The sequence below is a fragment of the Oncorhynchus nerka genome, linkage group LG13, assembly GCF_034236695.1.
Source record: "Oncorhynchus nerka isolate Pitt River linkage group LG13, Oner_Uvic_2.0, whole genome shotgun sequence".
Classification (NCBI taxonomy): Eukaryota; Metazoa; Chordata; class Actinopteri; order Salmoniformes; family Salmonidae; genus Oncorhynchus; species Oncorhynchus nerka.
The window spans coordinates 64,471,917-64,489,225 of NC_088408.1; the positions used below are offsets into that span (position 1 = coordinate 64,471,917).

At 44.2% G+C, this 17,309-nt stretch overlaps 1 long non-coding RNA gene across 1 annotated transcript; it reads right to left on the minus strand.

Moving 5' to 3' along the window:
• Window positions 1–13,761: 13,761 nt before the first annotated feature.
• On the minus strand, window positions 13,762–16,641 carry LOC115139880 (uncharacterized). The gene is made up of 2 exons (XR_003865176.1): window positions 16,513–16,641; window positions 13,762–16,365 (listed from the first exon to the last, which is right to left on the minus strand). It is a non-coding gene; the product is annotated as an uncharacterized LOC115139880 (long non-coding RNA).
• Between the last annotated feature and the right edge of the window lie 668 nt (window positions 16,642–17,309).

The following is a 17,309-nucleotide window of genomic DNA, read 5'->3' on the forward strand; positions in this document are numbered from 1 at the left end:
CAGTGTTTTCAGGTCCGGAGATTTCTTCTACTCCCCTCATAAACCAGACATTCCAATCTGTCTAAAATATATCTTCTCCTCCACAAATGGTACATCAAGGACCATTCTTATCTGTCAGAAAAGATACCCCATCCCTCTCCCTTAAACTCCCCGCGAGGTACAGACAATTAATTCGTTTTGCTTACATTTTCAGTAACAGCTTAACCAAGAGCCCATATATTTCATCCCATAACATAATAGTATTAGAATAATTGGTTCTAATTGAAATGTATACATTATTAATCATTTCAACTATAATTTCCTCCAACAGAAGTACACCAGTCCCTCCTGCAGCAAAGCACTCCCACAACATGATGCTGCCACCCCCGTGCTTCACGGTTGGGATGGTGTTCTTCGGCTTGCAAGCCTCCCCCTTTTTCCTCCAAACATAACCATGGTCATTACGGCCAAACAGTTCTATTTTTGTTTCATCAGACATTTCTCCAAAAAGTACAATCTTTGTCCCGATATGCAGTTGCAAACGGTAGTCTGGCTTTTTTTATGGCAGTTTTGGAGCAGTGGCATCTTCCTTGCTGAGCGGCCTTTCAGGTTATGTTGATATAGGACTCGTTTTACTGTGGATATAGATACTTGTGTACCTGTTTCCTCCAGTATCATCACAATGTCCTTTTCTGTTGTTCTGGGATTGATTTGCACTTTTTGCACCAAGGTACAATCCTCTCTAGGAGACAGAACGCGTCTCCTTCCTGAGTGGCATGATGGCTGCGTGGTCCCATTGTGTTTATACTTGCGTACTATTGTTTGTGCAGATGAACGTGGTACCTTCAGGTGCTTGGAAATTGCTCCCAAGGATGAACCAGACTTGTGGAGGTCTACAATTTTTTTTTCTGTCAAGCGAAGAGGCACTGAGTTTGAAGGTAGGCCTTGAAATACATCCACAGGTACACCTCCAATTGACTCAAATGATGTCAATTAGCCTATTAGAAGCTTCTAAAGCCATGACAAAATTTTCTGAAATTTTCCAAGATGTTTAAGGCACAGTCAACTTAGTGTATGTAAACTTCTGACCCACTGGAATTGTGATACAGTGAATTATAAGTGAAATAATCTGTCTCTAAACAATTGTTGGAAAAATTACACAAAGTAGATGTCCTAACCGACTTGCCAAAACTTTAGTTTGTTAACAAGACATTTGTGGAGTGGTTGAAAAAGGAGTTTTAATGACCAACCTAAGTGTATGTACACTTCCCACTTCAACGGTATGTGTATAACCCGTTACAGTCTAAGGCCTGTCTAAGCCTGTAGAGGGAGGGTGTTCTACTAAGCTATATGGAAATCTTTTCCCAAGGATCATTTTTCTATTTGATTTTGAAATGTAAAACCCATTGAGGTATCCACAAAAAATATAAAAAACATATTTAATGAAAAAGTATATTTCGCTTTATTGCTATTAGCTCATACAAGTGCATTGAATAACAGATTCACTACATGGAACAACAAATTGTCCCCAAAAACAAATCAAAGGGAAGTTTGTTCTGAAGTACCTGTTCTATATCTGAGAGATATAATCAGTATTTGGGGGGGGGGCATTTAACCGTCTCCATATACAGTATTTTGTAAAAAGTTTTACATTTACCGGTAACCTGTATTTAACTAGGCAAGTCAGTTCAGAACAAATTCTTATTTACAATGACGGCTTACACTGGCCAAACCTGGAGGACACTGGGCCAATTGAGCACCGCCCTATGGGACTCCCAATCACGTCCGGTTGTGATACAGCCTGGATAGTATACTTAATTCATTTTTTCAACTGGTACTAAGGGACCTTCAGACTAGTCTTGTGAGGCCTGTGTATGTCCTGGAGCAAAACGACATGTCCATGTTCCTGAATCTTTTCATAGAGGGGTCATAATAGTTTTTAGGCCAAACCGTTCGGACGCTACGGACAATTTTGTGAGAAGACCGCTTTTCAGAATGTCTCATGGTCTGACAAACAGCGCTTTTGTCACGCCCTGGCCTAAGTTATCTTTGTTTTCTTTATTATTTTGGTTAGGTCAGGGTGTGACATGGGTGATGTATGGTTTTGTCTCTTCTAGGGTTTTTGTGGATTTATGGGGTTGTGTTCATTCTAGGTGTTTATGTAAGTCTATGGTTGCCTAGATTGGTTCTCAATCAGAGGCAGGTGTTTATCGTTGTCTCTGATTGGGAACCATATTTAGGCAGCCATGTTCTTTGGGTATTTTGTGGGTGATTGTTTCCTGTGTCAGTGTTTGTGCCACACGGGACTGTTTCGGTTAGTTCATGTTTATGTTGAGTATTTCTTATTAAATACAATGGACACCTACCACGCTGCGTATTGGTCCGATCCTTGTTTCACCTCTTCAGAGGAAGAGGAGGAAATCTGCCGTGACAGCTTTAGCTCTGTCACCTTTCACCGCAGATGCAGCAGTGCGACATCGGGGGATGTGGTGGATGGAGACGCATCCAATGCAACATCAAAAAACATATCTCTAGCTTAACCTGACAGATTTTTGTTGGGATTTTGCTTATTATGCTAACTAGATTTCCGCGGGGACACGGACATCGACTTTAGGGGGATAAACGAGCTCTAATATTTTCACCCATTCGGAACAGTGCTTGACTGATGAGAAGAGTGCATTGTGCTTGTATCATGTAGCAGTGAGGTTTGAATGGGGACCGGTGCATTCTGCAGCCAGGACATCTTTTCATTAGAGGGAAGACATTTAGCTAACAAGGTTATCTCCGCTGGTCAGACTAGAAGATATATGTCAACAAAGACCATTTCACCCAGAGACTCTGGTGTGGTGGCGCACCATGTGAGAGATTCTTGAAGAAAAGGCAGGGGATAAATGTGTATGGGCTGACCTAACAATAAATGATGAGGAGGACCATTTATCAAAGGCTTGGACACAGGTATGAGGATGCTCTTCACCGGCCATGTGTCTGAAAATGCAGCTGGGCAAATACACTCCATCATCCCGAGCTATATACTGTATAATAATCAGAGATGTTATGAGGAAGTGTATTGATATTTGGATGTTTGTAGAAGAGTTAAAAGGGGATGAATCATGATGTAATACAGAGATGAAGCACAACAGTCGGTACAAAATATTTCACAGGCCCCTAGAATAATGTGTATTAGTTATAATATATTTGACATTTCCCTTTGTTCTGTAAGTATAATTTCCATACCACATTGTGCGTTGGAGTCACATTCTATTTTAGGATAGATCACAAAAGATGGCAGAATTTCAGATTTTCTACAACAAGGCCATAAGAAAACCTTTATTTGACAATGACGTACCCGCATGTGCTGGCAAAGAAACAATTGCGTCATATGAATCTGTTTAGTGGAGTCTCTGTTTAGTGGACTCTCTGTTTAGTGGAGTCTCTGTCTTCAGGCTAAAGTATTATACCCCAACAGCCAACTAAACAACAGCAAAGGAAATGTTCACAAGGCAAAATCATGTCAATGTCTGTGAGACGTAGGGGAAGCAAAACATGCCCTAATAACCATGATGAAAATGCACTGCACTACATCAACACAATCACAACCGTGGGTGTCACATCTGGGATATCTAAGCCATTCTGAGTACAATGGTGTCAATGGTGTCACTGTCTCCCAGTGCTCTCCTTGTGAGCAGGAACACACAGACACACGCTGGGCTGAGGTCCCCCTCACTCTATCACAGCTGCCCAGGGCACAGGTGGATCTTAGGACGTCCAAGTACTACGTGATGTGAACGTGCTAATGTGTGTAATGAAACCCTTTGCATTATTTAACATACCAAGGGGTGAATGAGAGAACTTTGTGGGAAAATAGAAAGGATCACACACATACTGTAACTGGAGTCCAATTACTAATCGCAAAGGGACTTCAGAGCCGTTGAAATGGCACAGTGAGGCCACAGAGACAGAGATGTCATATGAAACATGGTAGAAAACCGGAGCTGTGGTCGGCTAATGATCTGACAGAGGCTAATTTGATTGAAATAAAAGGATTACGCTGGAGACCTAAAGCATTCAGAATCAAATCAGCAGTGACCACAAGGTCATTAAAACAGGAGGGATTATGGGGATTCATGAGAAACCATGGAAACATAATCAACCAAGGGGAAGCCACTGCAGAATATGCTTTACTTGCAAGTGGGAAAAATCCCTTGAGGTTTTCCCCATTTTCACTAGACTGGAAACTTAAGAGGAAAAGCCCTTAGCAAATAAACTTCCATCAGTCCCATCACATAATCTACAGAGGCCAGATAATTGCTTCCAGAACCTCTGTCCGTGGAATAAGTTGCTCTCTACACTTACAACATTGAGGCCAGGCCACAGTACTGTATTAGAAATGTGGTTTCCATTATGGAAACTTTAGCAAGGCTGTGAATAGTGATGGGAGACAATGGGCTAGTAAAAAAGCAACACTTTTTCCCGCACCTTCTCATATACTGTTTGAATTTGGCTGTAGTGGGTTGAATTAAGTTAAGTTAACTGAGTGGTTCAAGTCCTGAATGCTGATTGGCTGACAGCTGTGGTATATCAGACCGTATACCACAGGTATGACAAAACATGTATTTTTTACTGCTCTACTTACATTGGTAACCAATTTATAATAGCATTAAGGTACTGCAGGGTTTTTGGTTGTGGCCATATACCACACCCCCTCAGACCTTATTGCTTAATTATAGCCCAGTGAATATGGTCCGAGGTGAAAGTCGCAGATGATAGACAAGGACTGCCAATATGTACGAGAACAAAGAGAGCTGTGTGGTACAGAAGCGCAGAGCAGAACTACCACAAGCAAGGGCCATATTTACTCTGCTTTCTAGTGAGGTACAGAAGCTTGGCAACCATGAGCCATGACGGTTTATTTCTTGTTCCTTCCCTTTGCCATTTCAATGATGTCACTTATAAGCTACCAAAGGATGATGCACACGAGGGATACTGTATAATAATTTGCCCTGCTCCAATTGAAATCTAGGTTGCAGCCAATAAGTGGCAGAACAGTTAATACGTGGTATTTTGAACCTGCTGCTTGGGATAGAATATAATAAAACACCACATAAGGTTGTGAGTCACGAGGTTGTGGTTTGAGTGAAGTAGGTGGCAAGTGTCAAACAGTTCTAAGGCTGATCTAGATTTGCATTGACTTGCAGGAAATTACCCCTGACCTGCAAGCTCACTTTTTATGCTATTGCCCTTTGTAAAAGTAATCCCCTAAAGATCAAATCAAAACAAATCGTATTGGTCACATACACATGGTTAGCAGATGTTAATGCGAGTGTTGCAAAATGCTTGTGGTTCTAGTTCCGATAGTGCAGTAATATCTAACAAGTAACAATTCCCCAACAACTACCTAATACATACAAATCTAAAGGCATGGAATAAGAATATGTACATGTAACCGATGTGAAATGGCTAGCTAGTTAGCGGGGTGCGCACTAAAAGCGTTTCAATCGGTGACGTCACTCGCTCTGAGACCTTGAAGTAGTTGTTCCCCTTGCTCTGCTTCGAGGGTGGCTGTCGTCGATGTGTGCAGAGGGTCCCTGGTTCCAGCCCAGGTAGGGGCGAGGAGAGTTAAAGCTAAGCATTTCGACACACACAACAACAGAGTTACACTTGGAATAAACAAACATACAATCAGTAATAAAGCAGAAAAAATACACTGCTCAAAAAAAATAAAGGGAACACTTAAACAACACAATGTAACTCCAAGTCAATCACACTTCTGTGAAATCAAACTGTCCACTTAGGAAGCAACACTGATTGACAATACATTTCACATGCTGTTGTGCAAATGGGATAGACAACCGGTGGAAATTATAGGCAATTAGCAAGACACCCCCAATAAAGGAGTGGTTCTGCAGGTGGTGACCACAGACCACTTCTCAGTTCCTATGCTTCCTGGCTGATGTTTTGGTCTCTTTTGAATGCTGGCGATGCTTTCACTCTAGTGGTAGCATGAGACGGACTCTACAACCCACACAAGTGGCTCAGGTAGTGCAGCTCATCCAGGATGGCACATCAATGCGAGGTTTGCTGTGTCTGTCAGCGTAGTGTCCAGAGCATGGAGGCGCTACCAGGAGACAGGCCAGTACATCAGGAGACGTGGAGGAGGCCGTAGGAGGGCAACAACCCAGCAGCAGGAGCGCTACCTCCGCCTTTGTGCAAGGAGGAGCAGGAGGAGCACTGCCAGAGCCCTCTAAAATGACCTCCAGCAGGCCACAAATGTGCATGTGTCTGCTCAAACGGTCAGAAACAGACTCCATGAGGGTGGTATGAGGGCCCGACGTCCACAGGTGGGGGTTGTGCTTACAGCCCAACACCGTGCAGGACATTTGGCATTTGGCAGAGAACACCAAGATTGGCAAATTCGCCACTGGTGCACTGTGCTCTTCAAAGATGAAAGCAGGTTCACACTGAGCACATGTGACAGACGTGACAGAGTCTGGAGACACCGTGGAGAACGTTCTGCTGCCTGCAACATCCTCCAGCATGACCGGTTTGGCGGTGGATCAGTCATGGTGTGGGGTGGCATTTCTTTGGGGGGCCACACAGCCCTCCATGTGCTCGCCAGAGGTAGCCTGACTGCCATTAGGTACCGAGATGAGATCCTCAGACCCCTTGTGAGACCATATGCTGGTGCGGTTGGCCCTGGGTTCCTCCTAATGCAGGACAATGCTAGACCTCATGTGGCTGAAGTGTGTCAGCAGTTCCTGCAAGAGGAAGGCATTGATGCTATGAATCCAATTGAGCACATCTGGGATATCATGTCTCGCTCCATCCACCAACGCCACGTTGCACCACAGACTGTCGAGGAGTTGGCGGATGCTTTAGTCCAGGTCTGGGAGGAGATCCCTCAGGAGACCATACGCCACCTCAGGAGCATGCCCAGGCATGGTAGGGAGGTCATACAGGAACGTGGAGGCCACACACACTACTGAGCCTCATTTAGACTTGTTTTAAGGACATTACATCAAAGTTGGATAAGCCTGTAGTGTGGTTTTCCACTTTAATTTTGAGTGTGACTGCAACTCCAGACCTCCATGGGTTGATAAATTTGATTTCCATTGATCATTTTTGTGTGATTTTGTTGTCAGCACATTCAACTATGTAAAGAAAAAAGTATTTAATAAGAATATTTCATTCATTCAGATCTAGGATGTGTTATTTCAGTGTTCCCTTTATTTTTTGAGCAGTGTATTTATTTATACAGTGTGTGCAAATGAGGTAAGATAAGGGAGGTAAGGCAATAAAATAGGCGATAGTGGCGAGGTAATTACGATATAGCAATTAAACACTGGAGTGATAGATGTGCAGAAGATGAATGTGCAAGTAGAGACACTAGGGTGCAAAGGAGCAAAATAAATAAATACAGTATTTTTTTAACCTTCATTTAACTAGGCAAGTCAGTTAGGAAGAAATTCTTATTTTCAATGATGGCCTAGGAACAGTGAGTTAACTGCCTGTTCAGGGGCAGAACAACAGATTCAAACCTTGTCAGCTCGGGATTTGAACTTGCAACCTTTTGGTTACTAGTCCAATGCTCTAACCACTAGGCTACCCTGCCACCCCTGCTGCCATCTCCAGTATGGGGATGAGGTAGTTGGATGGGCTATTTACAGGTGCAATGAATGAGCGATGGCCGAGCGTCATATGCAAGATGCAATAGATGGTATAAGATACAGTATATACATATGAGATGAGTAATGTAAGATATGCAAACATTATTAAAGTGGCATTGTTTAAAGTGACTATTGAGTCTCTATGTAGGCAGCAGCCTCTCTGAGTTAGTGATGGCTGTTTAGCAGTCTGATGGCCTTGAGATAGAAGCTGTTTTTCAGTCTCTCAGTCCCAGCATTGATGCACCTGTACTGACCTCGCCGTCTGGATGGTAGCGGAGTGAACAGGCAGTGGCTTGGGTGGTTGTTGTTCTCAATGATCTTTTTGGCATTCCTGTGACATCAGGTGCTCTAGGTGTCCTGGAGGTGAGGTAGTTTGCCGGTGATGTGCAGACCGCACCACCCTCTGGAGAGCCTTGTGGTTGAGGGCGGTGCAGTTGCTGTATCAGGTGTTGATACAGCCCGACAGGATGCTCTCAATTGTGCATCTGTAAAAGTGTGTCAGGGTTATAGGTGACAAACCAAATTTCTTCAGCCTCCTGAGGTTGAAGAGACGCTGTTGCGCCTTCATCACCACGCTGTCTGTGTGGGTGAACCATTTCAGTTTGTCTGTGAAGTGTACACAGAGGAACTTAAAACGTTCCACCTTCTCCACTACTGTCCCTTCGATGTGGAAGGGGGGTGCTCCCTCTGCTGTTCCTGGGTGATTCTCATGAAACCAGTTTTAAACATATCTGTAGCAAATTGAGTTACAAAACCATGATGCATCTGTAAAAATCAACTATCATTCTGAGGATTAAGAAGTCTAGGTTTTGGCAGGTTGTACTACTTCCGGGTTGGAGCGAGCGGTCGCATCCGAGCGCTTCGGTCTGCAGGTAGTATAACTTTTCATTACATTTCATTATAGTACAACGGTTTGATTTGTCTAATCTTAGCAATTTCTTCTTAGCTAGCTACATAGCCGTCTTTGTATCAAAGATAATTGCGTAATTATCATATTTCGTCGTCCTAACGTAGTCTACACTGCTATCTGCCCAGCAGCTAGCCAGCTAGCCAGCTAGCAAACGTCCACCGTCTTCCGAATACCAGCACTGTAAAAAACTATTACACTCAACTGAACGACTTGATTAGTGTAGTGTTAGCTAGCTACATAGTTGTCTTTGCTGTCTTCGTATCCAAGATAATTGTGTAGTTTAGAGTGTGTAGTCTTAGAGTGATTATCTTAATTTACCGAGGTTAGCTAGCCAGCTATTTGTCGTCCTTAACGTAGGAGACACTGCTAGCTAGCCAACAGCTAGCCAACGTCTACCGAATAGAACTTCCTCACTCAACAACCCGGTCGCATTCGCTCCACAGGTAGTATCACATTTTCATTTCATTTCATTACAGTACAACGGTTTGATTTGTTTGATCGTAGCTAGCTACATAGCTAGCTACATAGCCGTCTTTGTATCAAAGATAATTGTGTAGTCTAGAGCGATTTTCTAGGTTAGCTAGCCAGCTATTGTCGTTCTTTTAACGCAACGTAACGTAATCAACACTGCTAGCTAGCCAGCTAGCCCCCGAATAGCAGCACTGTTGAAACTATCACACTCAACGGAACGACTTGATTAGTGTAGTGCCAACAACGCAGCCACTGCCAGCTAGCCTACAAAGTCAACAACGCAGCCACTGCCAGCTAGCCTACTTTTATTTTATTTTATTTCACCTTTATTTAACCAGGTAAGCAAGTTGAGAACAAGTTCTCATTTACAATTGCGACCTGGCCAAGATAAAGCAAAGCAGTTCGACACATACAACGACACAGAGTTACACATGGAGTAAAACAAACATACAGTCAATAATACAGTAAAAAAAAACAAGTCTATATACAATGTGAGCAAATTAGGTGAGAAGGGAGGTAAAGGCAAAAAAAGGCCATGGTGGCAAAGTAAATACAATATAGCAAGTAAAACACTGGAATGGTAGTTTTGCAATGGAAGAATGTGCAAAGTAGAAATAAAAATAATGGGGTGCAAAGGAGCAAAATAAATAAATTAATTAAATACAGTTGGGAAAGAGGTAGTTGTTTGGGCTAAATTATAGGTGGGCTATGTACAGGTGCAGTAATCTGTAAGATGCTCTGACAGTTGGTGCTTAAAGCTAGTGAGGGAGATAAGTGTTTCCAATTTAAGAGATTTTTGTAGTTCGTTCCAGTCATTGGCAGCAGAGAACTGGAAGGAGAGGCGGCCAAAGAAAGAATTGGTTTTGGGGGTGACTAGAGAGATATACCTGCTGGAGCGTGTGCTACAGGTGGGAGATGCTATGGTGACCAGCGAGCTGAGATAAGGGGGGACTTTACCTAGCAGGGTCTTGTAGATGACATGGAGCCAGTGGGTTTGGCGACGAGTATGAAGCGAGGGCCAGCCAACGAGAGCGTACAGGTCGCAATGGTGGGTAGTATATGGGGCTTTGGTGACAAAACGGATTGCACTGTGATAGACTTCAGCAGTACTGTATCATTTTAATCATTTTAGTCAATAAGATTCTTGTTACGTAAGCTTAACTTTCTGAACATTCGAGACGTGTAGTCCACTTGTCATTCCAATCTCCTTTGCATTAGCGTAGCCTCTTCTGTAGCCTGTCAACTATGTGTCTGTCTATCCCTGTTCTCTCCTCTCTGCACAGACCATACAAACGCTCCACACCGCGTGGCCGCGGCCACCCTAATCTGGTGGTCCCAGCGCGCACGACCCACGTGGAGTTCCAGGTCTCCGGTAGCCTCTGGAACTGCCGATCTGCGGCCAACAAGGCAGAGTTCATCTCAGCCAATGCTCCCTCCAGTCCCTCGACTTCTTGGCACTGACGGAAACATGGATCACCACAGATAACACTGCTACTCCTACTGCACTCTCTTCGTCCGCCCACGTGTTCTCGCACACCCAGAGAGCTTCTGGTCAGCGGGGTGGTGGCACCGGGATCCTCATCTCTCCCAAGTGGTCATTCTCTCTTTCTCCCCTTACCCATCTGTCTATCGCCTCCTTTGAATTCCATGCTGTCACAGTTACCAGCCCTTTCAAGCTTAACATCCTTATCATTTATCGCCCTCCAGGTTCCCTCGGAGAGTTCATCAATGAGCTTGATGCCTTGATAAGCTCCTTTCCTGAGGACGGCTCACCTCTCACAGTTCTGGGCGACTTTAACCTCCCCACGTCTACCTTTGACTCATTCCTCTCTGCCTCCTTCTTTCCACTCCTCTCCTCTTTTGACCTCACCCTCTCACCTTCCCCCTACTCACAAGGCAGGCAATACGCTCGACCTCATCTTTACTAGATGCTGTCCTTCCACTAACCTCACTGCAACTCCCCTCCAAGTCTCCGACCACTACCTTGTATCCTTTTCCCTCACGCTCTCATCCAACACTTCCCACACTGCCCCTACTCGGATGGTATCGCGCCGTCCCAACCTTCGCTCTCTCTCCCCCCGCTACTCTCTCCTCTTCCATCCTATCATCTCTTCCCTCTGCTCAAACCTTCTCCAACCTATCTCCTGATTCTGCCTCCTCAACCCTCCTCTCCTCCCTTTCTGCATCCTTTGACTCTCTATGTCCCCTATCCTCCAGGCCGGCTCGGTCCTCCCCTCCCGCTCCGTGGCTCGACGACTCATTGCGAGCTCACAGAACAGGGCTCCGGGCAGCCGAGCGGAAATGGAGGAAAACTCGCCTCCCTGCGGACCTGGCATCCTTTCACTCCCTCCTCTCTACATTTTCCTCTTCTCTCTCTGCTGCTAAAGCCACTTTCTACCACTCTAAATTCCAAGCATCTGACTCTAACCCTAGGAAGCTCTTTGCCACCTTCTCCTCCCTCCTGAATCCTCCTCCCCCTCCCCCTCCTCCCTCTCTGCAGATGACTTCGTCAACCATTTTGAAAAGAAGGTCGACGACATCCGATCCTCGTTGCTAAGTCAAACGACACCGCTGGTTCTGCTCACACTGCCCTACCCTGTGCTCTGACCTCTTTCTCCCCTCTCTCTCCAGATGAAATCTCGCGTCTTGTGACGGCCGGCCGCCCAACAACCTGCCCGCTTGACCCTATCCCCTCTCTTCTCCAGACCATTTCCGGAGACCTTCTCCCTTACCTCACCTCGCTCATCAACTCATCGCTGACCGCTGGCTACGTCCCTTCCGTCTTCAAGAGAGCGAGAGTTGCACCCCTTCTGAAAAAACCTACACTCGATCCCTCCGATGTCAACAACTACAGACCAGTATCCCTTCTTTCTTTTCTCTCCAAAACTCTTGAACGTGCCGTCCTTGGCCAGCTCTCCCGCTATCTCTCTCAGAATGACCTTCTTGATCCAAATCAGTCAGGTTTCAAGACTAGTCATTCAACTGAGACTGCTCTTCTCTGTATCACGGAGGCGCTCCGCACTGCTAAAGCTAACTCTCTCTCCTCTGCTCTCATCCTTCTAGACCTATCGGCTGCCTTCGATACTGTGAACCATCAGATCCTCCTCTCCACCCTCTCCGAGTTGGGCATCTCCGGCGCGGCCCACGCTTGGATTGCGTCCTACCTGACAGGTCGCTCCTACCAGGTGGCGTGGCGAGAATCTGTCTCCTCACCACGCGCTCTCACCACTGGCGTCCCCCAGGGCTCTGTTCTAGGCCCTCTCCTATTCTCGCTATACACCAAGTCACTTGGCTCTGTCATAACCTCACATGGTCTCTCCTATCATTGCTATGCAGACGACACACAATTAATCTTCTCCTTTCCCCTTCTGATGACCAGGTGGCGAATCGCATCTCTGCATGTCTGGCAGACATATCAGTGTGGATGACGGATCACCACCTCAAGCTGAACCTCGGCAAGACGGAGCTGCTCTTCCTCCCGGGGAAGGACTGCCCGTTCCATGATCTCGCCATCACGGTTGACAACTCCATTGTGTCCTCCTCCCAGAGCGCTAAGAACCTTGGCGTGATCCTGGACAACACCCTGTCGTTCTCAACTAACATCAAGGCGGTGGCCCGTTCCTGTAGGTTCATGCTCTACAACATCCGCAGAGTACGACCCTGCCTCACACAGGAAGCGGCGCAGGTCCTAATCCAGGCACTTGTCATCTCCCGTCTGGATTACTGCAACTCGCTGTTGGCTGGGCTCCCTGCCTGTGCCATTAAACCCCTACAACTCATCCAGAACGCCGCAGCCCGTCTGGTGTTCAACCTTCCCAAGTTCTCTCACGTCACCCCGCTCCTCCGCTCTCTCCACTGGCTTCCAGTTGAAGCTCGCATCCGCTACAAGACCATGGTGCTTGCCTACGGAGCTGTGAGGGGAACGGCACCTCAGTACCTCCAGGCTCTGATCAGGCCCTACACCCAAACAAGGGCACTGCGTTCATCCACCTCTGGCCTGCTCGCCTCACTACCACTGAGGAAGTACAGTTCCCGCGCAGCCCAGTCAAAACTGTTCGCTGCTCTGGCCCCCCAATGGTGGAACAAACTCCCTCACGACGCCAGGACAGCGGAGTCAATCACCACCTTCCGGAGACACCTGAAACCCCACCTCTTTCAGGAATACCTAGGATAGGATAAAGTAATCCTTCTCACCCCCCCTTAAAATATTTAGATGCACTATTGTAAAGTGGCTGTTCCACTGGATGTCTTAAGGTGAACGCACCAATTTGTAAGTCGCTCTGGATAAGAGCGTCTGCTAAATGACTTAAATGTATAAAATGTTAAATACATGTAACATTTTCACCAGAATTCTTTCACCCGGAATTCTCATTACCGAAATGTGCACCGATTAAAGTAATTAATTCAATTAATTAAAGTAGGTAATTTTGGACTGACCAATGTAGATAGTTTCAAATGCATGCAACTTAAAAGTTACATAACAAGACATTTAGATTTGAAATCTTTTGGGCATCAGATCAGGGCAATCTTGAGGGAATCTTATTTGAGTCAGAAAAGGATGTTCATACGATAGGGAAGACACACAAAACCTTGCAAAGAGCATATACAACTGCCCATCTCTTAGAAAAAAGATAAACTGTTGGAACCAAAACTTAAAAATAATTGATGGTGGCACAACATGGAGGGAAAGTTGGAGCATAACTAATCAAATTACAGTCAACAAAAATGTACACTTAATCCAGTAAATAACTCATGTATAGAATTTATTATACAAGAGACAAAAATTCAAAAATTCTACAGCACAACGGCCGAGTCCTAAGAGTACAATGAAAGAAGTATTGGGTGGAGCTAGAAAGCTGTCAGAAGTATTACAATGTAAACTTACTTTTAATCCGTCTGTCTGGACATTTCAAGACATGGCATATGGGGGTGTAGTGAGATACCCAATGGGCTGGACGATTCTCTTCTCATCACTCATCTTGAAAAAACGTATACTAAAAACGAAATCAATCAATCCACCATCATTAACCCAAAGGAAAACTCTAATGGTTTATTATTGAAATAGCATGGGTTCGGTCGTGAAAAACAAATGTGTAAAATTAACCCCCCAAAAATAATCTCCGGTAATTTTTGACAATTTTACTTTAGAAAAACCTAACATATTCTAATAAAACACATAATTTTGCTGTAGCTTGTCCATAAATCATAACAATGGTATACTAGCTGAAGTTAACATTAAACCATAATATTTATTACGAACCAACAGTGTGTGTGGACATGTGTGTCATTAACCTAACACTTTTTCAAGTTGCTGCAAAAACTCCAATCGATTTTTAAGAAAAGTTTTATTCACCCATGATGCATCTAGAGGAATAATAGAAGTTATGTTCATTTATTTGCTTATAAGCCTTCAGAATGAGGTTCTTATTTTCAAACACCCCCTTTACTTCGCATTCTCATTACCAAAATGGCAAAAAAGCTTTAATTGGGAAAAAGTCCGATTTTATTCTATAATAATTAACTTTTTATATTTTTATTTTCAGTGTTATGTTTAACTCAGGCATTTCTTGTTTGTAACTTTTCTGGATTGTTGAGGTAATGAGAATTTTGTGGAAATTGTGGTAAAATGCATAATATCTGATCAAAAAACAGTACAGATCCTAATACCAGTGATCCAACAGGACATTTCATGAAAAATGACATTTGAGAACCCAATTGTGGTTCATTAGTAGGTTAACCTACTTTGTGTCAGATGAGCAGTCGCCTCACTTTCTCTTTCACTGCAAGACTCAGTTCTGGGTAAATGGATTAGAGATGTAGTCCTTATCTGATCCTGAGTTGAAGTTCTTCTGTGTAACAATCCAAAGGCTCTTCGACACCTTCTGTGGCCCATATCTCTCATCTAAACAGGAGAGAGTGAGTGTATCTGGACGGTCACACAAGATTAATGTTATGTCACAGTTTGACCTTTCAACAAGTGAAGTGGAGCCCATAAAGCCATCTGCAAGTCTCAACACCTTGAGTTCAAGATACAAATCAGGACTTACCCTCATTTAGTGGTCGACTGATGATCTATACAGCAAGACAGGCTAGACAGGTATGGACTGGTGGAACTGTCATTGTTGTACTAAAGGTCTGATGTTCTGGGTCATTCGAGGACTCTCAGCAAGCAAGGCCAGTTCAAGAAAACAGTGAAAACCCTTAACGCGATTCTCAAACATTCTATGTACGTAACACAGATCTACGAAGGCAGTACATCTTTTTTATGTATAGTACAGCCACAGACTGTTTCAACAGAATTTCACCAAGTCCATTACAGCCATGGACAACCATATTGCAATTAGGAAAGGATCCCCAATTACATTCAGCAGTGGGACGATTTTTCCTTCAGCGGCTGGTCGGAACATATTTCCTAAATTAAAATCACTTTGACCTGAATTCCTGGTGATTTTACGGTCTTTTATGTCCAACAATGAAATGTTTTTTTATTTAATGATTTATTTAATTTTGCTCAGAAAACTTGGGGAACCCTGCAATAAAGCCACAACATGGCAACTTCAACACTCCTACTCAATTGTTCAAAATAACAAGTATACACAGCTAATACTGAAGTATGCACTTGGTATTTTTAAGCCTATAGTAGATCCTGCGAGGTGGGTAATGAGTTTTCAGGCCAGCTGGTAACAGTACTGATGATGTATCTGGAAGCTGCAGGGCAGTGTGTGAGACCCAGGGCAAGGGCAGCCCCATATCCCTCCCTAATGGGGCGTTTGTCAAAGCCTGTGCTGTTTTCAGCACACACACTGCTCTGAAGTGGCCGGCTTTGAACCCGGCCTGTTCCCAGGACTCTAATGAATCACAGCCTTCCCCATTAGGAAAATAAAACTAGGGCTTTATGGGGACAAATGAGAAATCTGTGGAATTCCCTAACCTCACTTCCATCAATGATACACTTTCCAGATTGTTTAGGCAATACATCTAAACACCCATTCCATCTGTCACTTATTTGCCTTTCATTGTGTTCCATAAAAGAGTAGATTACTATAACTGTTACCACTGGAATTCTGTACGAAGCACATGTGAGGGAACCATTATCCTGTAATGCATTCAAAAGAGATTAAAGAATTCAAACCCAGACAAATCAGTGGCTTTTGTCTAAATTGAGCTGACTCCCATGGCTTTACATCAACCACATGACAGAACGTACAGTAAAGTCTCCTTGTCATAGCTACTCACCATGACAGGATCAGCTTTATCTGTTGAACTCTGTCTGAAACTCCCTGTACTGTTTTTCAAGTCATCTAGCAGGTCACCAGAGAACAACTCGACATCCTGAAATATCTTGAGAGGAAAATAAAAAGGCAGTAGATGTAAAACAGTTTTTAATCCATTATCAAATGAATATATATTTTCTTCATTTTTTGTTAAATATTATCAGAAAAGAAAATATCCCAGAGAGGACTGCAAAGTGCTGTAGTTAGTTAGTACCTGGTGTGTGTGTGGTGTCCTGGGGGAGCATGGAGGTTTGGGGGCCGGTTGGTCACACACAAGGAGGTGGAGTTTACAGTAGCCTCTGGCTGCGTCGGGGTCACCCATCACAAATGTCATCTGTCTCAGAGCAACCTGAGGAGGGAGGGAGGGACGGACGGACAGAAACATCGAGAATGAGAAAGACCAGACAGACAGACAGACAGACAGACAGACAGACAGACAGACAGACAGACAGACAGACAGACAGAAACCTGAAACACTCTGCTGCTGAAAGATGAGGAGATCCCTCAGACACACAGGAAGGAAACCTTCTCATTCCACCTTATAGAGAGATAGATTTATTTGATCATTTAAAACACAACACAACCGCACGTGGATAACGCATTTAAAATCATTGAGGATGACACAAAAAGTTTGAAAACGTTTTTCCATTGTGCCTTTTTACAAACATAACATAGTAGACTTAGCCTACTAGACAGACATGGCTTACAGAGCTAATAATAATAATAATAATAATAATTCATACGTTTTCAAACTTTTACAAAGAGTCTCAACGAAAGTAAAAACGACAAATAAAACGTTGAAATGATGGAGATTGAAAGTCAGTGGGCTTGGGATGAAGCTGAGGCAGTTTGGGCAGGAAAGGCAGTGGAGGCTTAATGTAGGTTCAGCGTGGGGGCATCGATTGGACAGCCAAGGAGAAACAAAAACAGTCCAGAAAAAAAACAGGCCCAGAGCTCTTCAACAGCACACCACGCTTCTCTGAATGGTCACTCACTCCATTGGAGCCGCTC